Consider the following 27,386-nt stretch of genomic DNA (forward strand, 5'->3'; position numbering starts at 1 on the left):
ATTTCTGTGTTGGAGTGAAATACGTACTGTACTGCTCTGTTTCAAGCACCCATATGTTTTCTTAGATCTGTCCTTGAATGCCTCATAGTCCCTCACTTATTTATACTGAATAAAGCTGAAAAATGCTAATAAGGCCATTTCACTACATGAATTGTAAAGCACAGGCATCCATAGCCTGTGCAACAACACAGGTATGAGTAGCAACACAAGGGCCTCTCCTCCAGCCTGGGCTGGCACCATGACCATTTTGGCACCCGTTCTCTTCCTCTTGGGGTGAGTTCCCACTGTTTGCCACTGCCTTCTTGCAGCATAAACTATTGCAGAAGTATGGGGAAAGGGCTTGTTCGATGTCTCAGTCACCTGTGTAAATTTTTTTTTTAAGCAACCAATGCAGACAAATTTCAATACTCCTTAACTGACACCAGAAGAAGTGTTTGAAGGTGAACAAAGAGCTATGTCTTCAAAGTGGTCTTTGTGCTTGTGGAATAAATGTCTCTTCTCTCTACCCTTTGTGGGCCCAGGCGATAAGAGCCACTTTTGGACAAAGGACACAGACTGAGATAGGTGGGATGGACAGCTCAGCAACTTGATGGGCAAATGTAAGTATCCCACCCCCAATCCTCTTTAACAATTGGACTTTCACAGCACAAAGCCTCCTAGAGTCTGGCTTTCTAATTAAAGCAACCTTACGAAGAAAAGGTCCAAACCTTCACATTGGTATTTTTTTCCTCCCAGGCTGTACATTTGTAATAGCAGCAAGTCTCAACTTGTCAGAGAATGTCTCTGATATAATGAGCCAGAGGAATTAACTAACTTACCACAGCTGGCCTCACTCTTGCCCTGAAAATTCCTGTATTTAGGTTAATAGAGCTGTGGACTTCCCTCCATCACAAAAAGAGGCTGAGGGATTAAAAAAGAAGAAAATAAAAAGATTGTAACAACACCCCTCCCACCTCCCCATCCAAACCTGCTTTTGGGGTTTGTACATCCTGTCCCAAGGCACACGGATTTTGTCTTTGAGGATCCAGCCATGACAGTCCCCAAGTATCTTGACGTATTCTCCTCTCTCAAACATGGTTCTTGCAGTGCACTAGAAAATCCTCCTTTGTGCCCAGTCTTCAGGCAATATCTGAGGTCATTAGTAAAGAGCTTTTAACTCACACAATAACAGTTTGAGCTTAAGGTCCACTTCATGGTGCAGGAGTGACAGACATTCACACTTGCCTTGCTGTATTTCAGGAATGCCTACCTAGCTTACACAAAATGACTGAAAATGAAGGAGGTTAAAACTCATATTAAAACCAGAAGTTATGTAGTCTGGTATTTAGGATTGATCTATATTAATAGCAGAGTCCACCATGAAAGTCGTCCCCACCAAGGTGTCTGAGCCTTCACATACCTCTTCCTTATCACACAGCAGCTGTCCCAGCTGCGCCCATAACTTGTGGGTCCTTCAGGGGAGTCCCAGGAATCAACCTTCTTCCAAGCTCCTCTCTAAGCGCAGGCTATACAAGAAAGGGGAAGACACTCTAAAATAGCAGAAGCAGGGACTACTGTTTAATAGCTGGCTTTCTGACAGCTCGATCTGCTGGACTGCATTGGATGTATGCTTCAGAAGAGCTGGGGCTAAGACAGACAGTCTGAGGATACAGAGTACTTTTTTTCTCTCCTCTTTGGTTCATGAGCTCAGAGACTTACCCCCTGTGTCAAGTTGAAAGACAGATGTCTTAAACAGTGGCTCACTGTGTCTGAGATCCCCATGGCCAAATGGGCATGTATGAGTTTTCACGCATATGGCTGGTGGTGGGCAGATATGGGCCAACAAGAAAAAGTGTGGGAAAACCTGGTCCTGCATGCCTCTTGTGCACTGCATAGGAGGAGGATGTGATCGCCCATATTTTGTGATATGCATGGCACTCTTCAGCAAGACATGTTTGATACCAGACATCAAAGTTCATCAGGGTTTCTGGGTCCCGAGATGAGAAACTTCTGCAAATGGCTTGTGGAAATGTTTTGTGAACTTGGCCAGAAAGTAGTGCTAAGGTTGACTCCAGCTGCCTGTGTGGACCTATGCTGAGATTTCCAGGCTCCAGAAAAGGGCAAAATTTCAATCATGCCTATTCTCTGTGCTCATTTTTCAGCCATCATTCATTAACTATTTGCATGCTGGCTGTTTTGAGGGCTGTTTCTCTTTGTGAGCGGAATATAACATAAGGCATGTGGGGAAGAAGCTGCTCTCAGTTTTGCTGTTATACTTGTGTATAGATGTATAAAATATGTAAAAATAAAAGGAAATAAAGACTGTGACTCACTATATGGCATATGAAAAATCCAAGCACAAAGTGACTGTGATTCAGAGCACAAACCTGAAATGCAGTTGTCTGACTTTCAGAAAGTGCTAACTTTAGTAGCATTCAAGAACAGGAATGTCATGTGTTGTTTCACCTTTAGAAAACCTCTAATTCCTCTGTGAGATATGAATTGGAAGTTTGATATTCTTCATACATTCCCTAAGTGACAAGCTTTCCTACAATCAGTATTTCTGTCTGTCTCCCCTCAAAAGCTAAATATTTTATATTGAATTATTCAGCTTCAAGAGAAGTGAGCATCCCACACAGAATTTCCTGTTTTATGTAGATTAAATCACTTTTTAAGCTGTTGGTGTGTTCATATCGCCTGAGAAGAGGAGGAATCTGAACTATTATTTCCCCCATTTCTGAGGAAATGCTCTTAAGGAACGCTCCAGGGATGATGTTCTGTAAGAAGCTCACCACTTATTTCACTTTATTCCACTTTTAAGCCAGAAGCATTGGGGAAATTCAGTCTGAAGTCTCAAATTATTCTGGGGTTTTTTTCTACTAAGAATGTAAGTATACAAACACATACACAGAGGGAAGAGAAGGAAGGAAGGAAGGAAGGAAGGAAGGAAGGAAGGAAGGAAGGAAGGAAGGAAGGAAGGAAGGAAGGAAGGAAGGAAGGAAGGAAGGAAGGAAGGAAGGAAGGAAAGGAAGGAAGGAGAAAAAGACAGAAAGTGAGGAAAAAAGAAATAAAGGAAGGGGAAAAAAGAGAGAGATAAGAAGGAAGGGAAAAAACCCCACCCACATTAACACCAAATTCTTACAGAGATGTTCCTGTCTCTTTAGCACTACATTTTTCTGTTTGCCCACAGTTTTCCTCAGTAATATATCTGGAACAGGTCTTTGCCATGACCAGCTTTTCTCATTCTGTCTCTATAAATGAGTATCCATTCAACACAAAACCTTCCCATTCAGAGGAAGAGGGATTTTAAACAGGGATGTCCAATCTTTCTCCTTGCTTGGTAGGATTCTGGGACTCAGTGCTTCAGGACAATGCAAATTCCTGACATAGAAGAGTAATTCCTTACACAGGACAGTTGCAGTCCACATAAACCACAGAAGAAGTCTCATATATGAGAGAAATATCTTCCCTCAAGACGGAATTTGCAAAATACCAAAAGCATCAGATAATCACAGAATCACAGATTGACAGATTGGCAGGGGCTGGAAGGGACCTCTGGAGATCATCTAGTCCAACCCCCCTGCTAAAGCAGGATCACCCAGAGCAGGTTGCACAGGATCACGTCCAGGTGGGTTTTGAATATCTCCAGAGAAGAAGTCTCCAAAGCCTCTCTGGGCAGCCCGTTCCAGTGCTCTATCACTATTTAAGCTATTTAATATGTACCAATCAATGAACTGTAAATATTCACAGGTCAATAACCAGAATCTCCAAAGCATGTAATCAAATTTTGGCCAGATTTCTCTGCTTTTGTATCCTTCCTGATACAATAATAATAATATTTGGGGATTTTTTATTATAAAACATTTTTCTAGACATTCTAAAGCAAAACCCACAAGTGATCTATGCTTGCCCACACTGATTCTGACTGTAACAACCTTAAACTTTATTATTAAATGGCACCTTTTTCTGGACACACTGTTGTGCTGCAAGGACTTGGCATAAACAAGGATTAATAGTGATTTTTCTTGGAGAGAATGAGTGCCTCAGGCAATAGATAAGAGTGTATGAGGACCATATAAGTACTTAATAAAAAGAAATAAGCTTCATTTCAACTGTGGCAGTCAATGAGAAAAATAATTTCTTTTCTTATTATCATTTTTATAGGACTCTAAATTGTGAATCGTGTTTTCTGGATAAGTGACATGACAGGTTTCTGTGATATTAAACTTGATTTAACTTAGTAAAGACTATAAACTAAAGAAATTTGTATGACTACAGTGGTGAACAGGCAATGCTGTATTTTCACCAATGTATGGATCGTGTTGACTCCTTCTTCGCTCTTACATATAGTTTATCAAGTAACATATGGGGAAATATGAGTGTGGACTGATGCCCAGGAAAGACTTCATCACTGGAAAGTGATAAGAAGAAAGTCTCTGAGCTAGGGTCTAGGCTGTAGCTCGTGGTGGTTGGCATGAATGCACATTACGGTATGTCTTGTAGATAGACCATGAGCTCACAGGACAGGACTTCATTTCACCTCTGGTTGTGAAGTGCCAGCTACTGGGAAATCCACAGGTAATAACCATTAGCTAACAGAATGTATCCTTGTATGCAAGGGACGCAAGGGGTGACTGTATCAGCAGGAAAAATCTGCAATAATTGGGAAAGTTCATGGTGTGGAAACTGAAGCATGAGAGTGGGAATGAGGTTTCCTTAGCAGTAGTCCAGAGAGAGCCAAATGCCTTTTGATTTGCATTTTTCTTCAGTTTTGTGTTGGAGAGCAAAATGTGTGCTTTGGAAGAGACTCGCGCATGGCCATGAACATCTATAAGGCCGGGAAACCTATCAGGCTGCTGCTTACTCACATTGAACTATGAAGGCCAGTATTTTTTAGCTGGGAGAGCTTAGTTTTCTACAGGTATTTTTCAAACAATAAAATGAGTTTTCTTCCACCATTAAAAAATGCTCACAGCTGTCAGGATGAAGTGTAGGGGAAGGTCCTTTTGATATATGGCAGGGCTGAAAAACTGAACGTTTATCTATTTAACAACACTTCACAGTTGCCAGATTTACGCACACATTGTATTTAGCCCAGTAGTAAAATTTATAACTCTCCTTTTGGACAGCATAATTCTTTCCCTCTGCTAGGAAAAAAAATATATCCAGGGGAAAAGGCAAATGTCCTTTAAAGATCAGTCAGTTGTTTTGTTAAATGTTTGATGTATATTTAAGGGCATCATTAATTGTGTTAATAATATTTGTTTGTCACTAAACCTGCATAAACACTTTGTTGGCAGTGGGTATTTTTATTTCATGTAAGGATATTTGGGGCTATATTTGGAAAAAGTATTAACTTGTTTTGCACAAGACAAGCATCTAGTGAGGTTTTCAAAAGTAGTAAATGCTTTGGAAGTAACAGTGGTAAGAACCAGGGTGCTTTGGAGCTTTTGAATGAGCGCTAGCAGCTTCTCTGAGTTGTTAGGCAGCAAAGTGTCTTCCAGATCTCTTCCTGTGGCACTTTATCTGGTACTCCAAAGTCAGGTGTTGTAAGTGGCATTTCATGAGGGATGTAGACAGCTTGTGTGTCTGGGCTGTTTTGGAGGAGAAAAAGCATGGGGAGGGATGTGGAAAAGAGATTTCTGAAACCAAGGAAAAAAGATAAAAACATCTGAGAGCACAGAGACTGATTCCTAGGAGGAAAGGGGAAGGGCAAACAGCAATGAAATTTAAGCATTTTTTAAATTTTCTGAATCTGAGTGAACTGGCTCCAGAAAGTTCCTATAAGTGCTTTGGATACACTGAAATGGGTAGCACTTGTGCAGAAGTAGGTAGGTCTAATCAGGACCTCAGCTCCTCCTTGGATCCTCCTGAAGTAGAGTAGGACAGGAAGAGGTAATGGTAAAAACTGACTGTATTGGAAAATAGCACAAGGCCAAGTGCAAGGTCCTGCACGTGGGTTGGTGCAATCCCAAACAACTACAGGCTGGGCAGAGGATGGATTGAGAGCAGCCCTGAGGAGAAGAACTTGGGGGTGCTGGTGCATGAGAAGTTCAACATGAGCCGGCAATGTGCGCTTGCAGACCAGAAAGCCAAACGCGTCCTGGGCTGCATTAAAAGAGGTGTGACCAGCAAGTTCAGGGAGGTGATCCTGCCCCTCTACTCTGCTCTTGTGAGACCCCACTTGGAGTACTGTCCCCAGTACAAGAAAGACATGGAGCTGTTGGAGCGGGTTGAGAAGAGGGCCATGAAGCTGATGAGAGGGCTGGAGCACCTCTCCTATGAGGACAGGCTGAGAGAGTTGGGGTTGTTCAGCCTGGAGAAGAGAAGGCTCCGGGGAGACCTTATAGCAGCCTTCCAATACCTAAAGGGGACCTACAGGAAAGCTGGAGAGGGACTGTTTACAAAGACAAGTAGTGACAGGACAAGGGGTAATGGCTTTAAATTGAAGGAGTGTGGATTTAAATTAGATATTATGAAGAAATTCTTCACTTTGTGGGTGTTGAGACACTGGAACAGGTTGCTCAGAGAAGCTGTTGATGCCCCATCCCTGGAAGTGTTCAAGGACAGGATGAATGGGGCTTTGAACAACCTGGTCTAGTGGAAGGTGACCCAGCCCATGGCCAGGGGGTTGAAACTAGATGATCTTTAAGGGCCCTTCCAACTTAAACCATTCTATGATTCTATGATTCTATATACTACTCCAAAATTTACTGTAAGAAAGGGATTGTTATGAAGGGTCAACTGGTGCTGGGGTTACAGCTCTGGGGTATGCTCTAAGACACAGAAACCCTCTGGTCTCAACTCCATGCTTAGAAATCCTGACAAGTGAAGAGCTAGTGGTCCCGGTGGTGTCTGTTTCTTGTCAGCTTTGCAAGAAGGCTGTTGAGAAGCTGGTGGCCAAACTGACAGGAAATAAGGTAGCTCTCTGATGTCTGGAGCTTCACTAGATCAAGTTGTTTCTTCTTGGTGTTTTGTTTTCAGTCAGCCTTGGGATCTGATGAAAACAAAACTCCTAAATGGCATAGACAGGCATGCTTTTGTAGAATGGTTCAAGAAAATACTGCACTCAGAGGCACAGTAAATAATAATCTGCTCCTTTTCCATGCAGAGGAGAACAAAATCACTTCAGACAGTCTTTGGCCTAAGTCAATTTCCTGAATGGTATCTCAGAACTTTGTACTGAAAAAACTGGGTACAGAAAGTCGTGCCCCTTTGTAGGCACAAAGTTTCTAAGGGCCAGGTTTGTGAAGGTGGTTAGATGGTGATGTAAAGGCAGCTAGATATCTAGAGAGGTTTTCAAGAGCTTCTAGTTGCGTAATTTTCATTTTAAAAGGAGTTAGAGAACCTGAGCACTTATGAAAATCTCAGAAAATGCCTTTTTGTGTCTTAAGGGACCTTTGTAATTCTAGCCCTGCAGAGCTAGGGACATTTCACTCTGTTCTCCTTTGTCCATTTGCAGTTCTTCTGCTGTTACGCTGAACTAAATGGTCCTTCTGGAGCCATCTGTATACTGTTCCATCAGGGTATGCAGGAATGTAATTGTCTGTCTTAAAAAAATGCTTCACACAAATTACAGCTTTGACTTCAATGCGCATCCAGGCACCACTCAACACCCAAGTACAGTCATATCTAACCCCACTGAATTCACCCTTTTCATAAATGGTTTAATAAAAAAGCAAAACAAAACAACAACAAAAAAACCCCAACCTCTTCAAGCTTTTAAGATTCTTTAAGGCTAAAATTGCTGGGGTGGTTTCCCCAGCAAGAACAGATCTCAAATGAAAACTAAATGATGGTTTTACTTTGATCTTCATTTTGTCTGAGGCATTCTGAATCAACCCCACAATGTGACTGAGACTTAAATGGGATTCCTCTAAACAGTCATCTTAGCCTCTTAATTCCAGCACTAAGCTACTAAATGTGAAATGGTACAGAATCGTATAATTGCAGCCAGACATTATAAGCAATAATTATCTGTAGTCTGTCACAATACTTCTGTTGTAATTTTATACCTCATTGTAGACATGCTGTCTACTTTACCTTCCATGTACCAGCAGCTGTCTATGGTAGTAAACTTCTGAAGCCTCTTTTCCCCCCCTGTACTGACATGATTAGTTAGGTAAACTTGCTTCATACTTAGCCTGTCTGGATCGCTGAGTGAACAGGAGTGTTAATACTGGCATCATGTTTGCTGTGATTAATCCAGTCTTTCCTTCAGTATCAGTATTTGCATTGGGTTTGCAGTTTTCTCTGGAATCCCGCAAAGACGTCTGCCCTGTGCTAAGTGTGTGTATCAAGTCTTCTTGATTATTATTCAGTGTGACAGTGGGATGACTGATAAAATAAATGAGGAGAATAAATAGCAGATTTAGTTTTTAATTTCTTTTTCCCTTGATTGCTCTCACTGTGTGTTTGAAGAGGCATGAAATTATGGTAGCTCTCCTGTAATAAAAATTGCCAGGAATTTGCGTGGATTCACTTGTAGAAGGGTTGATCTCACAAGACCTATTACAAAGAGAGAAGGAAGGAAGGCAGGCAATTCAGAAGCAAAAGTAAAAAATGGCCTTTTTCTTGAGTATTTTGTTTCCAAGCATTCATGTCAAATGCTCTTCTGGCAGCATGATGCCAGTAATGTTTATAACATTTAAGACTTTCATATTGGTAAGTTCTGTTCATTAAATTCCATGTTTTGCCTGAGTAAATCCTACAGTCTTATAGGCATAGCAGGAATTGTGGGTATATTTATCACTTCATATAATCAGACACTTGGAGGTTTGCATTTATCTACATTGGTAATATCTTCTCTCTAAAGACATACTGAATCACACTGGGCCGGATCATGAAATCTTCAATACTCATATGATGAACATTTACCAAGTACTCCTGTTCATCAGACTAGCGTATCAGCTGATCACAGGTGAATACGTTGCTTTATCTAGTCCGCAGGGCTGAGTGGTCATCCATACACGTATCTGCCCATCAGGTATTGCGCTCTCTTGAGTGTGCTGATCTGACATTTGACTCCGAGGAGCCAGTGCTGCTCTGGTGGAGCATGCTCTTACAAACGTAAATCAGTGCTCACTTTATTTATTTTCATATGAAATGGTTGACAGTTTTACAGTGACTTCTGTGGAAGCAGTATCACATCCTGAAGTTTTTATTCAACTGTTTCCATCAACATTTGCACATAGAAATCCCTGCTGCTCTTGACTGTTATCTTCTATCCAAGATCTTCGAACTTCTAACCCTACAATGTTTATTGACAGGCTGTAAATTCCTGAAATAACAGGAGGGTCTGTTGACACAACAGTAGGCATGCAGTTGAGGGATGAGAGTAACAGCATGCACTAGGTTTCATCATGACATGGAAAAGAGGTGAGGTTGAGGTGTGTGTCCATACCTGGGAACTCAGCAGGGTGCACGCAAACATTGAATCACATGAGTGCTAGGTGCGGAGAAATACTTATCTTTTTACATTTTTGAGAAGAATATTTGGATTTCTCCAGTTTCTGATAAAAGACAGCAGCATCACAAAATGGAGGATGCGTGTCCCATATTTGAGCCCATGATAGGTGCTGTTGCAGTAAGTTGCCATGGAGGATGCATGATGACAGCAGGGTTTGCCTGTGAGTGTGGTACCTCCCTTACCACACGTTGAACGGGAGATGTGGGGTGACAGAGCAGAAGAGCAGCACTGTGAGAGGAACCCTGGCAGCTAGGGGTTGTGAGAACTCAGTAAATACTGTCCTCAGTGCATAAGGGCTTGCAAAATCTATTTCTCTTTGGTGGTTTTTAATGGATAGGAGATGTAAGAGATGGGAACTGCAGGAGGTATGTATCTGTCCAGCGTGAAACAGCATCTTCTTCTGGCATCAGTTAGGGGAAGACAGATCCTGTGTGACACGTGAGCTAAGCAATAGATTTACTATGGAGGTATTCCACTGTGTGCCTGTATGAATTTTCAAAAGAAAGTATATTTGATCAGATTCCAGTAAGTTTGCTCATTTGCTGCAAAAATAATAGTAAAAATTGTCTTTGAAGGTCTAGGTTATGTGTTGTCTCTTGTTCTTTTCAATCCTACAGTTAATACTTATGCACCACTTCCATTTTACATTTACATTTGGTTTCATTTTTCTGACAGTGACAAATGCTTTTACAGTTAATAAGAAACAATTGTTGATTTGCATCACTGACAAAGGAGAAGAAACATTTTTTTAATGGCAATCTGCAACAACCAGATCTTCCAAGGCAATATTTAGACACTAAAGAAAACCTTTTACCAGTGACTAGGCATAAGCTTCTCCTAAAAAGGCAATGATGTGAAATTGTGATTTCTGGGACTGAAAGGTCAGTCCTGAATTCCACAGTAGTTGAATGCATGTATTTACTATTACCTTGTCATATGTTTGTTTAATCATATCAATTAATATTACATTGTAAGACCACTCCAGGTTCATTTGGATTTTACTATAGTTTATTTTTTCATATGTTCCATTATTAATGAGTCTCCCAGTACTTTGTCATTTATATTGCATCATGTAATTATTAATTTATGCTTATTTTTCCGGCCTGTTTCCATGTATGTTCAGCATGTATACCCAAATTCCAATCTTTTACTGGAGCAATAAAGGAGATTATGTTGCAGATTATATTAAGCATTATTCTGAATGCTATTTTCAAGAGATATGTACAGAACTTCACCCCTAGTTCTCTCTATGGCTTCCAGCTGCAGTCCTCATGACCAGCAAGCTTGTTTCTCTCCTCTAGTTTTAGTTTCCCAGATTGTCTTTGCATTTCTTTTTCCTTGGACCTTTCACCTCTTTCACCTTTCTTGATCCTTCTGCATCTTAGATTTGTCATCCAGATTCTCCAGCAAAGACACTGAGAACCGGCAGACATAACTGCTTGAAGGTCAAGGGTCTATACTGACCCATAGGAACTGTCCTTTACAGGACAATTCTGGACTTTCTTTCATAAATATGGTTTTGAGTGTACTAATCATATGTAATGTCCAAATAAGAGCTGTGACAGGAGATGATAGAACATGCTTAGCGAGGATGGTGCCCTTCATTGCTAATTCCTCCAGCCCCTGAGAAGTGTGAATTCAGATTCATTAAACTGCTGCATGCCCTCATGGGAATGTCAAAAGACACGACGTGTCCTGGATAGAAATTTTATTTCTTGATGAGTTCCTAGCTCAATATCAGAGCTGTAGTTTCACAGCAAAAGCAGACGCATCATGGCAAGCTAGTATGGTCCAGGCCAGCAGTGGTTCAAGCAGTTGCTTGCAACTTGGCTCTCACAGCATCTCCTGGGCCACCCTGCTTTCCACAATAAGTATAAACTATCTCAGCAGGGGCTCATCTGAGCTGTCACAGTCATCGGCAATATGGCATTCTCATGCAGGAGCGATAGTGTGGTGCTGTTCAACATAGAAAGTGGCAGTTTGGCACACTCTTGCATAGCAGCTCCATCTCAGGCTCAAATATCTATTAAATGTCTCTGAATTCACAGGGCTGAACCATAGCATCAGAACCAGTCCCTGAAAAACTACTTTCAATATCGTGACAGATGGGAAAAAAAAAAGAAAAAAATATGTAGTAATGTTTCTCAGCTTGCAAAAAGCAAAAAAAATATCTCCCATTCTCTACAGAGAAACCTAAATCCATCACACAATTCAGTCGTCCCAATATCTGATTTTGTCTGCCAATTCAGAACAATCACAGACCCAAAGACCACGTCTACAGGGGTAATACTGAGGAAACATGGCCGTGTTTGCCATTGGCCTAAGGCATGACACTGATTTATACCCACTGATGCTCTCATCCAGAGAGCCTTAGCTTTTATGTGCTAACCTTGTCGGGAGGATGAACAGAATGCTGAACTGTCTGAGTCTGTCAATATCTCTTTTGCAGTTGCTGTATAAAGTTACAGTAAATTGGATTATAAGATCTTTCTGAAACCAGAGTTTTCATTTCACTTTAAACTTTCTCCAATATCTAACGCACTTCCTCTTCTTTCCAAGACAATGAATGACAGATCCCCATATAACATCTTAAGTTTTTGAAATGAGGGATAACAGCACATCTATTAAGAGAAAATCTCTAAACCATCTTAAAGTTTATCCTTATTTTAATAGTCAATGCTCTCAAATAATTTTCCCCTGACTGGATATTTAATAGGAGGGATATATTTCATTTTATTTATATAGGGTTATGGCCTGCACCACATTAAAGGTTGTGTGCTAAAATGTGCAGCCAGAGAGTTGCCTTCAACAAGGAACTGTGGGCAGAGATGAAGAATCAGTTTCAGTCTTTAGAGGACCAAGTAGAGGTTGTAACAGTTGCTGAGGGAGATGGTACAGCTCATGGCTTGGAAAAACAATTGCATTATTAGGAAAGTAAGAAGCTACAAACTGTTAGAGAAAGGTAGGAAATCTGCGTAAAGATTTGGATTTGTGAAGAGAGCTGAATTTGCTGTTTTACTAGTGTAGATAAAAGCTACTAGCTAAAATAGAGACTGATAGAAGACTATAAACTTTTTTCTCTGTGTTAAAGGTGGGATGATGCAGAGACACATGAAAGGAAATGTTACTAAGAGGTATGAGAAGGAAAGACATCAGGAGTCTGAAATGGAGAGTGCTTACAGGGTTATCAGCAAAGAGATGAAAATTAAAATTAGATGAGAGAGTAAGGTTACTCTGGGACCGGGGTTAGATCACCCCAGGCAACTCATCACAAATTCCTGCTGGGATCTGCTTCTATCTGTCCTGATCCATGTAAAAAGCTCTTCCAACTGCTGGTTATCTCTTTTCACAATGAGGGAATAAAAAGTCAGCCTGAAGGGATTCAGGCCATACAAGATCCTGCCCTTGGAAGAATCATCAACATTTATGCTCTTCAGATGTTGTATTCTCTGAGAGATTCATATGCATGCATATATGGCCATGAATATTACATGGTTCTCCAAAATACAAGTGAATTTTGTGATATTTAAGTGTAGCACAGGGTGACTGTTGTCTTGATACTAGCTATGGAAGAAAAAGATCCAAAAATAGATTTTTTTAATGACTCATATATAAATTTTAATGAAAATAATCTGTTTTAACATGATGGGTACCTAGCAATGGTATGATTGTTCTGTTGAGCTGAACTGAACAGCATTAGTGGCTTCGGAGTACTTGGCAGCTTTGGCAAAACCTGAAGTCAGCAGTGCTCTAGCTGACTGTTTTTACTGGAAGACCCTGTGAGAGGTGCGGTTCAGAAGAAATCCTAGATTAAAAGAGGAACGTTAATTTCTATAAAAACAGGAGCAGGAAAATGTGTGTTTGGGAAGAACCTAATGCTCTTGTGTACCCTTCTCATAGTTTGCATAAACCAGCTGCTTTCCCTTATGAGATCTTGATTTCCACAGTTCCCAGTCGCTGCACACTCGCCTTGCTTGCAGTATTGATGTGGAGTAAAGTCAGGTAAGGGAGCAGGACAATGACTTTCCCAGCTGAGCAACTCAACAACTAGATTAGAGGATCAGATACCTGTTGTTCCTAGCTTGACAGATTCCCAAATCTTTCATTGCTGCCATAAGAAGAACTCTAACAAGGGAAGATACTTGGAAACCCCACACCCCAGTGACTGAAGTTTTCTCATTGATGATGAGATTGATATTTCTAAAATTGTTCATACTGACTGGTCTCATTTCTGAGGCTGGTAGTTTCACCAGCATTTTAAAATTACTTGAAAACAGCCCAAAAAATTGGCTATGCTATGATCACAACCAGTTTATTTAACTGTCAAAGGGACTTTAAAAAATTCTGATTTTGGGGTTCCAGATGGCCTGAAGTGCCTAGGTGGTCAGTTCATGAAGCATAGCAAACTTTTAGGGATGCCTAAGGATTCAACTTTTTGAGCCTACAAAATTTTTCACTTCTGAGGTGCCTCAGCAGTACAGTTGGAGTTTTCCTTAATTTTCTCTGGAATGTGTCTACATTTTGCCTGAGGCTCCTACATGCTTCTTGCAATCTGTTCCATAAGCTTCAGATATGCAGAAGATTTTAGAAGGATCACCTATTTCTGATGAATAAATAAATAAACAAATAAATAAATTCAGAATGTTCCATGTAATGTACTACAAAAATTGTGTCTGTTTTCTATGTTCAACAGCCAGCTTAACTATTTGCATGGGGCAAAAACCGCAACGAAATTACCTCAGGCTTGATTTCACAAACCAGCACTGCAGAACAGCTACAGATTTCAGTGCCTTGACCACTAAATTTGCTTATGAGAAACAGCCGAGGAGTAAATGATATTTGCTTACTTAACCGTGATAAGAACTGATCCCCAAACCCAAGTTAATACAAGCTGAAGCCTTGACATGGCATTAAGGCTGTGGTGTTTCCTCATGGAGCACAACAGGTCTTTGTGACTGGAAAAGTCCTTTGGTCCATTCCACATAAAGACAGTTGCCAGGGGTACATTCCAGCTGCTCCAGTAATATTTTGCCTACTTTAAATGTATACCATTGATAACCTCAATACAAGACGATTTTTTCAATGTCTTATCCTCTGCTAGTGGATAATGTTGCTGTAAGAGCCTTTAAGAAGAGTTTTGCATTCCTCTACAGAGATACAGATATGCCACTGGTTTATTTATTAACTCCTGCAATAAAGACTAATTTGGTGACCACCACAAAAAATATCCCTCAGAGGTCATTAGACCAGACCTATAATTTCTAAATCTAGTAGAAGAATATGTAAAACACTCTGAGAAGCTTCAGGATTAAACCCATCATAGAAACAAAAGATTCCCATTATTAATCTTAAGAAAAATATTTTATTTATACCAAAGTATTTCAGTAGAGTGTAAGTAGTTGCCCATTATCTGCTGAATGCTAGTAAAGTGTGTTCTGCCAGAAAATAATGCTTTTATTATCAACGCTTTCTACTTAGTAACTGACCTTTAGTTCCTGTAGGAATAATTAGGATCACTGACGAGAGATATTCATGTTTTCAGACTCCTGTGAATAACACGATGATGTGATTTCTTGCCTAGAAGTAACCCAGGAGCATTTTTTCATGCACTAAAGAAGAGCTGATAATGATTAAATGTAATTTTATAAGTTTGCTTTTATTTCCTACAAGGCTCAACCCACCCTCTGTGTTATAACAGTTACTTAACTCTCCTGTAGACCTTTACATATCCAGGTTATAGGATAGGGTCAGTCATTCATGCTGAATGGTGGGTACAATTATAATATAGGCAGTTTATCTGCTCCTTCCTTTCAGAAGTTTTTAAGGAAACATCTTTCTGTGTGCCCAGGTCAAGTGGTTCCCTGTTGGAATTCCCTGTGTGGCTGTTCCCCCACCATAAAACACCAGGCAGAGAGGACAGATCTTTTATACTAGGCTGCATTGTCTGTACAAGGCAATAACTTCGGTCAATGATACACTCCCAGAGGAGATGAGTAACCGTTTCTTTTAATATTATTATATGTTAAACGAGCTGTTAATTTTCCACCCTATTTAAAATTCATATGTTTTATAGCAATAATATTTCACGTCTCACCTTTGCATTAAAACCTACCTTGGTAGCAGTTCCAAAGTTAATATTAAGAAGCTATTTCAAACTCTTTGCATTGTTAAATAATTTTTGCTGCAGTTTTCTTCACATGTCCATTTCCTCTGGACTCCTTCCAGACTGAATCACCCCAAACGTCTCTGTAATATAGAGAGGGCTAATTTGGCACAGGAAGGGCTAGACCGGTTTAGTGGAACCAGTCTGAGACGTGTATATAAGTCTGTGCCGGCATACATGTCTGCATAGACATATTATTATCCTGACACCTTTGTTCCAGCAATCCTTCAATATAAAACTAGTCTTGTGTGTGTGTATGCACATCTCTCTCCCATTACTAACTTTATTAAACTTCTAGAGCCACTGGAACTCTGCCACCTCATGGGTGTAAAGCAATGGTTCTCTAACAATGCAGTTATGAGAAAAAAAAATTTTTGACAGAACTTGAGAAGTAATTTCTTAATATGATGTGTTTCTTCATTTCTGTAGACTTAAAAATTCACTCATCTCTTTTTCCTCTGGGTATAAGCAAAAAATAGATACCTGTCATAACAAACTCACCCACAAATAAACTTCTTGTAAATGTCTCTAGCAAAATCTGATCTATTTTTTCTCCATATTTGGGTTCTTTGACATTAATAGCAGAAGTGATTTTCAGAGCTCTGGGAGAAATCTCAACAGATCACCCACACATCTCTTTCCTAAAGGTTGTCCAGGTGCCCTCTGCAGTGGTTGTAAAATGCCATACCCACTGACCTCTTGGGTTGCTTCCTTTAACTAACATCGCAATGGCTTCAGCTGGATTAAACTTTCAGTGACTCTTTGTTGCCCAGAACCACATTGCACCCAAGCCCTGGAAAACACCCCATTGCCTGGCTGTTAAAACAGTGTAGAGAATGAGATGCAGATCATCTGCTGCAAGAAGAGGATGCAGCATCCCAAAACATTTTGCTCCTTCCTGGAAGTCTCAGTTGGCAAACACAGGTGATTAAGCAGGTGGGGATCCCCTACCACAGTCCCTGGGAGTGAGAGATGAAAGAAGCCATTGCCACCTTTGAGTGCAAGGGCTGTCTGTACCTTTGCCATCAGAACGTGGAGAGCTTGCCACTTCCTGGGTTAAGGCACATGCACCATCCACTTTCTGACTTCCTATGATGTTGAAACTTAAATGTATCTTAACCATCATCTCACTCCCATGTTTCTGCAGAAAAAGTGTAGATTTGTGGGCCAGAGGTGAGTTACAGTGTGTCAAACACATAAGTTTGGACACAGTCATGGCAGAGAGATCATTTGAGTCATCCTATGCATTACATCGGGGTGTGCCATACGCAATGAACCAAAAATTCATGAAGTAATGCATGGTCTTAATCAGCAGTGCCATGTGATAAAAGAGAAAATCATTAAGCAGTGCTGTATTCAGGGGCATCACATTTGTTTTCGTGGCTGAACTTAGAAGACTATACACAGTGTCAGCACTGTTTAAACTTCTCTCTACCCCAAACTTCAAAATTGAGCCCATAAAGTCTAACAGAGTGAATGACAGTGCAATGAGGCAACCTGCTCCTATAATATTTGGCAGCATTGTCACAGAACAGAACAATGTATGAAGGGGAATGTATCTAGAAGAATGATGTATTGTATGGAAGCAGAATCCAATTATTCAGCTCAAAATTAATGAGTTGCCAGCCGCAGCCAAGCTGTGCTTTTCTACTGACAGCACATGGCAAGGCCATAAATGGCAGAACCTTGGTTTTACATCTCGAGGCTGATGTCCACTCTCTATACATAATCAACGTGCTTTACAAATAGTACTTTGGCCACAGAAGCGGTCTAGAAACAGGAGAATAATTGGACAAAAAAGTTCTGAAGAGCACGAATGAAAGAATGGATCTGACTAAAATTTGGGAGCAGATACTGCATCTTCCTGTGAGTGTCTGGATTTGTCTTTCATGTGTTTGAATGCTAGTGTAAAACAAATCAGGAATAATAATAAAGGTGTTTACCAACTTGTAGATATAGAGGTCCGTGGGAGTAAATTACTTCAGACTGGCTTATAAATGTTTGTGCTTTGTTCCAAGTAAATTAAAAAACATGCCTTTGAGCATGTTCATTAGTTTGTATACCTCTTGTTGTGTAATGTTCACTCATCGATCTGTCAAATCAAACAAAAGTGGATTATGACTTGGCCAGATGGCTCACAAAGATTATCTTTGAATATTAGGTGTTAGGAAGAAAAAAATGGGAATGAATTTGTTGAATGCTTAATATAGCTCATGTTCGAAATGACTGAATTAAGTCCTAGTCACCTGCCTCAGCTGACTTAAGTAACAGTGCTTTCTCAACTGTGTCTAGAAAATGTCTCCTTTTTAGCCACTCATCTTCAGCTGTCAACATGTATAGCAACAATTGTTGTTACTGTCAGAACTGACATGAAATATCAACCACAATCCTGGATTAACTTCTCTTTGGATGTCTCACAAACTGCTCTCACTAGCAGTGATCCTGTGTCTTTCTTATTTCCACAGGCTTCGTTTGCTTTTTTTTTTTTTTGGTTATTGATTTTGTTCTTTATTTATGGGTGTTGTTATTTGCTTTTCTCTCTAAACTAGTGAATAGGTTGCATGGCATACATAAATTCCTCTCCGAGCTTTGCAGAATAGGCAGAGAGGAGCTGTGGCATTTGTCTGGTGAAACCCAGATAGCCAATGCATTGCTCTGAGAGGCTGCAAGCAGAAGGAAGGAGTGGAAGCAGAATCTGTGCTTTGCTCAAGCAAGCATTAATGCTGTCTTTCTTTACTGTCTGAATTTACAGTGAACTCCTCTCTGGTGGTCTCATACGTTACTTTTACTGCACTGGGACAAGGGCAGGAATGTTGCTGAACCCTGATATTCTGCAGATAAGCCTTAATGAAAACCCATGTCAGGTGGTGCAACCTGCATGGGACATGGTTCCTTGAAAGGTTTAACTACACCAAAAAAATCACTGAATGTGACCAGAGACAACAAATCTTGTTTCTTCTGCTAATCTTGCTCTTAAATGCAGTCGTTGTCCATACCTTCTGCAGCTGGGGCTTGGAAACTGGAAACCTGGATGTGGGAGCAGGTGGAGAAGGGTGGTGCAATCTGGGAATGAGACGGCATGGCAGAACATATCTGCCCACAAGTTAAATGTTGCCTGAATGACCAACTTAATTGCAGTGTTAAAAAGAGGCTTGTTTTAGATACTTTAATGATAACCTCAAGCTATCACCTCAGTCAAATGAGGTGATAAATGTATCCTTGAATCCATATACTGCAAGGGCAGAGACTCAATTTTTTTACAGCAAATCATATCTAAGCATGATTGCCAAGTTGTTTCTTTTTAGTTTGGATAGAATGACAGATCCACAACTTGCTGAGATTAGTGGAAGTTTTTCCATGTATTTCGATGGGCTTTGGATTACAAATGTGATATTTGCTAGGCTGTACAACATAGAATCATAGAATCATAGAATGGTTTGGGTTGGAAGGGACCTTAAAGATTATCTAGTTCCAACCCCCCTGCCAAGGGCAGGGACACCCTCCACTAGACCATGTTGCCCAAAGCCCCATCCCACCTGGCCTTGAACACTTTCAGGGATGGGGCCTCCACAACCTCTCTGGGCAACCTGTTCCAGTGCCTCACCACCCTCACAGTCAATTTCTTTCTAACATCTAATCTAAATTGACCTCCTTCAGCTTAAACCCATTACCCCTTGTCCTGTCACTACACTCCCTGATAAACAGTCCCTCACCAGCTTTCCTGTAGGCCCCTTCAGGTAGATCTCCCCAGAGCCTTCTTTTCTCCAGGCTGAACACCACCAACTCTCTCAGCCTGTCCTCATAGGAGAGGTGCTCCAGCCCTTTGATCAGCTTCGTGGCCTCCTCTGGACTCTCTCCAAGAGCTCCATGTCTTTCTTGTACAGGACACCCCAGACCTGGACTCAGTACTCCAGCTGGGGTCTCAGGAGAGTGGAGTAGAGGGGCAGGATCACCTCCCTTGACCTGCTGGTCACGCCTCTTGTGATGCAGCCCAGGACACGGTTGGCTTTCTGGGCTGCAAGCGCACACTGCCGGCTCATGTTGAGCTTCTCATCAGTCAATACCCCCAAGTCCTTCTCCTCAGGGCTGCTTTCAATCTATTAGTCGCCCAGCCTGTAGTTGTCCTTGAGATTGCACCGACCCACGTGCAAGACCTTGCACTTGGCCTTGTTGAACTTCATGCAGTTTGCACACATGAAGTTACATTCTGCTATTTTAGAAGGAAATGTTCACATTCTGATATTTTAGAATTTTATTTATTTTCTGAAGTATACATTCTGCTATTTTAGAAGGAAATGTTCACATTTAAACGGCAGCGAAAACCCAACGTAGATTGTTATGTTTCTCAGCCTCTTTCTGATGCCCTGACTGTTAAAGCAGAGCATATATGTTTATATAAACTGCTGCTGGAATCTGCCTACAGGACCAAATACTTCTTGCTCCTAGGAGAAATCCAGATGCATCTCAGACAAGGGACAAAATACCTTTATTGCCTAAGATGGCAAAGGAACTGGGGGAACATTTAGTTCAGTTCGGGTGTAGCAATTTGAGGGTTTTGTCCTTCATGTCCTCACCTCTGCTGATGGAAATTGGGCTCATGCTCACTGAAAGCAAAGGACTAGAATTTCATCTGGTGATACTTTAACAGCTCTCAGATGAGGTACCTTAGATGAGCATCAAGCCCAGTGGAGCAACTGCTGTAAACTTCAGTGAGTGAGAGGAGAGTCAGAGCCATTCGTGGTGGTTAATACAAGTTTGCTGGCAGATATTCATTACACACATATTATATAAACACATATAAAATCAGAGTTTGCACGATTTATATATATATATCACATTTTAAATTAAACACGTACAAATCATAGGTCAAGCTCATAAGAGGCAGCACTGAAGTCAGTGGAACAAAACTGGAATATATAGACTTTTAAAACTTCTGCTTATCCTACTTAGATGTTGCTCGGAACAGAATTTGCTTCGGTTACAATAGTTAGGTGAATAATGACTGCTTTCCTAAGGAAAAGATTTGAGAGTAGACTGTTTGAATCAATAACAGAGCAATCTCTGGGTTTCTGAGTGTATAACCAGAGAATAAATGAAGCAACTATGATTTCTCATGCACTGCATTTTTGTTTTTCATTTGGATGAACCAGTGCACATAGTTAAAGAACTCTTTGCCAACATCAATAAAGACATTTTGTGCCAGACTGCTATGTCTTATATTGTAATATTACATTGTGACTTGAGCTGTATTTCTTCTATTTGGTGCTTTTTGTTGGTGTATTGTTAGGTTTGGCTGGCTACAGTACTAGTGTACTCAGGGCTGGCAGATTCTTTCACTCATTTTACAATGTAAATATTCATTTTCACAAAGAAGTGATGCTTTTTTTGGCCCAATGAATTCAAACTCTCAGCTATGCCTTGTATGTAATGTTTAGAGGAGACAAAAAAGGGAGGAGACTACAATGAAGATTTTTTTTGTACCTATAGTTGCTGTATGAAATGAATGAGGCTAATTAGAGACCAACATTCTGGTGGGTCTTTTAAGGATCATATAGTTTTATGAGGAGAAAAACAATACTGCATAAGCAAACTTCTTTCTTTCTTTTTTTCTTTTTAATTCCATTTTGAGTGGAAAGGGGTTTCAGCTGGCAGAAATCAACACAGTTTTATTAATCTCAGTGGAATTTCTCTCGCTAACAGGGTTTACATCTGACAATCCTATCCAGAATTTAAATTTCTCTTGTATTTTTTCTTTTTTTTTTTTTTCATGAGAAAGGGAAGCAAATTTGTCCCTTCTGAAGAAAACAACAGAAACACAAGAACAACAAATCCTCAGAAGTCTTATCCCTAACCATCTGTATCGCAGGTGTATCTTATATCTAGTTCACCTCTAATATGCCTAAAACCCTGAGCACCACATCTTGGAGAGCCCTTTGCACCTCTGGAACACAGAGGTTGGCACTTCTTATAATTTGTGGTACATGTGAGAAGTAAAATTGGACTCACATATTTCAGAGGGTTCCACCTCCCTGCAGAGTGCCTGCCTTGAAATATAAAAAGGTCTGAATTTCCTGCTGTAGTTTGTTATCCTTTAGAAAGTTTCTTAACTAATAGGTTGTACCATCTGTTGGGCAATTTGCCTAGATGCCATCTTGCCAGCAGCCCTCCTGTATTTAGTCATGTTGCAATGTGTACTAATAGAGTAGATAGGCACCTGTCTCCCTTTTCCCTGTGTTTGATGGAGTGGTGGTGGGGGAAAAGCCTTGGGTGCTTTTCTTTTTTTCTTTTCTTTTCAATAATTTCAATCTCCCTTTTGCTTTCTCTATGTAAAACACAGAGAAGTTTCTAAGCCTAAGCGTCTAAGCAGATCCTTTAAAAAGGTTTTTTTTTTCTTTCTAAACTTTTTTTTTTTAGTGGGACGAGATGGAATGGGATGATAACTGGAATTTTAAATTCATTTTCTTTCACTTGCAGCCATGTCAGTATACTCAGACAAGTTTCTGAATAAATGCTATTCATTTTAGGGCTTTTTTTCAAAAAAGTTAGTGTGTCCTTTGTATCCAACCAGTTCTATCTAAAATCACAAGGATTAGTCAAGTCAAACTGGTCTCATGGAGAATAAAGTAAGACCAGAGGTTTCCCACTGTACATTTAGTCAGAGGGTCAGCTACTGGCATTACATATACCATCTGAGACATTGCAAAGATGCTCCCAAATTCTTTGAAGCCCTGCACACTTGCAAGTCATGGGACTGTTTGTCACTCTGCATAGTTGCCATGCCACGTGGGCCCATGTCTTCTTCTGGATCTGTGATGCTCATATTCACCTCTGGAGGATAATACAGTAACCACCTTTAAATTGTCAATAATCTGCTATGAAATACAAGGTACCTCTGGATGGTAACATTCACCATACCTGCAGTGGCATATGCCATGGTGAGTGTCCTGTATCCTTGCTGAATAGCTGAAGCCCCCAGTATCTGCTTGCCCTTACTCATAGCTGGGAAAAGAGTACTACATAGCAATGGCTTGAGAAACCTTGTTGGAAATACATCCCCTTTTGTCTTTCTGGATAGTTTTTATCACACTCTGCTCCCTTAATCTGGAAGAAAAAAAATCCCCAAACATTTAAACACCCAATAAGAAATAAAGCTTGGCGATAGTAGAGTGAAAGAAAAATATAGCAGGCCTCTAAAGTTATTATAAGGAGGAGATGACAAGACAGGATTCATCTAATTAGAATTAAGTGGGGCAGATACAAGGCAGAGGAACACATGTTTATTTTAATCCATTCAGGAACAGTTGTCCCAGTCACTCTTTCATCCCCTTCCTCTTCCTTCAGTGAAAATGCTACTTTAAGTAGCGGTGCAAGCTGTAGGTTTTATAAACGTAGTGCTGCTCCCACCTTTGAGTATCAAGATGGGTCAGGAGGAACGCGTGGTACTTGCCGTTGACCTTTCAAAGCACTGTGTGGAAAATGATTGACAGCTAGTGTTTGGCTTAAATCTTCAAGGGCTATGAGATAGCGTAACACAAAGTCATTTCTCATTCAGTCCCTCTAGGCACATTAAATGTTTCATATTCTTTCAAAAGTCACTGAAGTTACAAAACTCATTACATTCTATTTTAATTATATGCACTTTTTTCCCTTTTCTTCACTAGGTAGAAATTATTGGCGAATATATATATATTCAAGACAATCTGCATTTTCTTTCTAGCCTGAAATCTAATATGCAGTTGCATTAAAATCAGTCTGTTACCAAGAGAATATTCCAATAAAAGCTGGTAATAATGAAATAATTCTGTTTGGATTTAATATAATTCCATATTAAATACATTAAGGGTTCTTCCATAATCTCTTTCCTCCTTTGATGCTTTTTCTTCCTTTTTTTGGTTCTGTTCACCAGCACAACTCATGAAGGTAAAATCTTTTCAGTGTCTTCAGAGTGTGAAGTATGTTGTTCCCTACTGGCTTCCCAAAAATGGGTTGTACTTTTAAACATGTCTATGCTGACACTTGTGACTGACCAAAAAAATCTCTGAATTGTAGTAAGGCTCAGAGAAGATGGGTCAACGTGATGTGCCTGTGAAGTTCAGGGAATAACCCAGGATGTGACTGACCACAGCTGTTGCAAAGAATCTGATTTTTATCTCAACACAAAAAGAGGACCAGAGGGTGGCCGTTAGTTTAGATAAACATCTACCAGCAGTTGAGTGGATCAACTGGTGGTGTATATCTCCCTGAGTTAATTAGAGGAGTGTGAATGTCTCCCTGAGTTATCCAGACCAGCATGGGGAGAGTGAATACATGGCTCAGCCCACCATGGAGTATAAAAACTAAACGAAAGAATTTCAAAGAAAGCAATGGCTTGAGCCAGCTTCAAGCCACGTATTCCTTCCCAGTGACTGGGGATGCCCAGTGTCATGATGACAATGTGACAATTGGTGTCCCTCAGGGGTCTGTACTGGGACCAGTACTGTTGAATATCTTCATCAATGACATAGACAGTGGGATCAAGTGCACACTCACCAAGTTTGCAGATGACACCAAGCTGTGTGGTGCAGTTGATAGGCTTGAGGGATGGGATGCCATCCAGAGGGAGCTGGACAAGCTCAAGAAGTAGGCCCATGTGAACCTCATGAGGTTCAACAAATCCAAGAGCAAGGTCCTGCACAAGAGTTGGGGCAATCCCAAGTATCAATAAAGGCTGTGTTCGGTTTGCATGGCAAGGTTTTTGAAGGGGGGGTGGGAGGGGGGCTACAGGGTGGCTTCTGTGAGAAGCTGCTAGAAGCTTCCCCTGTGTCTGATAGAGCCAATGCCAGCCGGCTCCAAGACAGACCCACCACTGGCCAAGGCCGAGCCCATCAGCGCCTCTGTGATAACATATTTAAGAAGGAAAACAAAACAGTTAGAGAGAGCTTTTGCAGCCAGAGAGAGGAGTCAGATGTAAGAAACTCTGCAGACACCAAGGTCAGTGCAGAAGGAGGGGCAGGAGGTGCTCCAGGCGCCAGAGCAGAGATCCTCCTGCAACCCATGGTGAAGACCATGGTGAAGCAGGATGTCCTCCTGCAGCCCACAGAGGAAGGATGAGGGGGTGTAGAGATTCCACCTGCAGCCCATGGAGGACCCCACGCTGGAGCAGGTGGATGCACCTGAAGGAGGCTGTGACCCCAAGGGAAGCCCACGCTGGAGCAGGCTCCTGGCAGGACCTGTGGCCCCATGGAGAGAGAAGTCCATGCCAGAGCAGGTTTGCTGGCAGGACTTGCGACCCCATGGGGGACCCCATGCTGAAGCAGTCTGCTCCTGAAAGACTGCACCGCATGGAAGGGACCCACGCTGGAGCAGTTGGTGAAGAACTGCAGCCCGTGGGAGAGACTCACGTTGGAGAAGTTGGTGAAGGACTGTCTCCCGTGAGAGGGACTCCACGCTGGAGCAGGGGAACGATGAGAGGAGTCCTCCCCCTGAGGATGAAGAAGCGGCAGAAACACCATGTGATGAACTGACCGTAACCCCCATTCCCCGTTCCCCTGTGCCGCTGAGGGGGAGGAGGTTGAAGCCGGGAGTGAAGTTGAGCCCGGGAAGATGGGAGGGGTGGGGGGAGGTGTTTTAAGAGTTGATTTTATTTCTCATTCCTCTACTCTGTTTTGCTTAGTAATAAATCAGATGAATTCCCTCTCTAAGATCAGTCTGTTTTGCTCGTGATGGTAATTAGTGAGTGATCTCTCCCTGTCCTTATCTTGACCCACAAGCTTTTCGTTATACCTCTTCTCCCCTGTATAGTGAACGAAGGGAGTGATAGAGCGGCTCTGGTGGGCCCCTAGCCCCCAGCCAGGGTCAACCCACCACAATAGTGAAGGGATTGAGAGCAGCCCTGCAGAGAAGGATTTGAGAGTGTTGGTCAATGAAAAGCCGGACATGAGCTGGCAATGCGTGCTGTCAGCCCATAAAGCCAACCATATCGTGGGCTGCATCAGAAGAAATACGGCCAGCAGGTCAAGGGAGGTGATTCTGCCCCCCTACTCCGCTCTGGTGAGACCCCACCTGCAGTACTGCATCCAGCTCTGGGGTCCTCAGTACAGGAAAGACAGTACAGGAGTTGTTGGAGCAAGTCCAGAGGAGGGCCACAAAGATGATCAGAGGGCTGGAGCACCTCTCCTGTGAGTAAAGGCTGAGAGAGTTGGGATTGTTCAGCTATTCAAGAGAAGTGTCACTTACATTTGTATTGTGTTATGCAAAATATATTTTTATCACTGTCAAATCAGAAATCTCATCTTTAAATAGGTAAACTTGGTATTAAACCTTACCCTCTCCACATGTGGAATATTTACAAGAACTTGATCAGAGGATATTGGACTGTTACACCCCTGTACAAAAATTCTGGGACCAACCTGAGACTGTCAAATTGGGATTGCTTTGGAAATAAGACAGAAATAATGGGCAGAAAACTAAGTAACAAAGTAGATCCTTGCAAAATTTGGATCAACGAATAAAAATGCCCATGGTAGAATTTGGTTGGAATGCAGTGATAAAAGAAATAATTTCTTAGAAAGGATGACTGTGTTGACAAAGATCAGGGCTGTTCAGAAATTCACTGAACCAGCAGAGACGCCTAAACATTATGAAGATTGGCTCAAGGCAAAGAGGAATATCTCTTGAACTGTGAATCACTTCCTTTAGATATTTAGGGTTTGTGGGGTTTTGTTTGTTTTTTGGTTGGTTTTTTTTTTTTTTTTTTAAATTCCCTCTGAAAGACTTCAGTCCTTCATTGCTTTTCTTCTTTTCTCTAGCGTTGTTAGAGAACAGGATCTCGAAACTCATTTCTCTAGTCCTTGCTGACATGGATTATCATGGCAGGCCCACCACAACCATGATGGTACAGTGTAGCCTGGGCCATTGGACAAAACACTAAAGCCGTCTTCCAGTCTCTGCTGTGGGCTACAATAGCTCTTGCTTGTTGTAAGCACTCAGACAAGCTTGCAGAGCCTGCAGACAGCCTGCATTCTGGACGGCTGCGCTCTAGATTTAAAGGACATGTAAGTTACAGTGAATCACCACATTCTGATTTTTCGTTTCTTAATTTAAACAGTCAATAAATGAAAATTATGTAGTTTTTAATCTCAAACATTTTGTGCTTCAGTAAGAACACAGTCCTGCCTTTTTGTCTTTCCTCAAATGCCAAAAGTTCATTACCACTGATTGGGACCATGCTTTGCAATAGTGTAATTTAAATAAAAGATTATATTCACAGTAAGAACAGCTCAGGAAAAATTGAAAAAAACAGATATAATGCCGAACAAAGCAAGTGAGTGGAATGCCAAACCTTGTGAGCCAGTACCTTTCATGGCAAAGGCTGAAATGAGAAAGGTGCAAAGCCTTCCTCCCTTTCACGTACATCTCCCTCATCGCTGTCTTTCCTTGCAAACTGCCCAGTCACAGCAGGTATCTGTTGCTTCACCTGTGCCTGTGGCGTGGCTGCTCGCTGGATTGGCTGTGTGTACGTTTTCAGACCCCATGGAAACTACAAATTCCCACTGTTTTATCACCACTATCAGCTAGCAGCTCTGAGCACAGAGCTAGAAAGTAGAACTAATTGGAAAGAGAAACTGATTGAACCATTTTCCTGTCAATGTATTCAGTTTAATCAGAGGGAAAATGGTTCATAACATAGGGTTGATTTCAGAGGAATATTATTTTGAGAAAAAAGTTTTTAAAAAATCTGACAGTGTCAAATTATCTCCTTTCACTTTTTCAGCAAAACTTGCTGTCTTTTTGTTT

General features: G+C 41.2%; 1 long non-coding RNA gene across 1 annotated transcript in view; it reads left to right on the forward strand.

The window, feature by feature from the left end:
- The window catches only part of LOC142599934 (uncharacterized), a 111,812-nt gene extending 86,521 nt beyond the window's left edge, over positions 1-25,291 (forward strand). The window contains exon 2 of the long non-coding RNA XR_012833434.1: positions 25,011-25,291. This is a non-coding gene — a long non-coding RNA (uncharacterized LOC142599934). The remainder of the gene's footprint in view (positions 1-25,010) is intronic.
- The last annotated feature ends 2,095 nt before the right edge of the window (positions 25,292-27,386 follow it).

The sequence above is a fragment of the Balearica regulorum genome, chromosome 1, assembly GCF_011004875.1.
Source record: "Balearica regulorum gibbericeps isolate bBalReg1 chromosome 1, bBalReg1.pri, whole genome shotgun sequence".
Lineage (NCBI taxonomy): Eukaryota > Metazoa > Chordata > Aves > Gruiformes > Gruidae > Balearica > Balearica regulorum.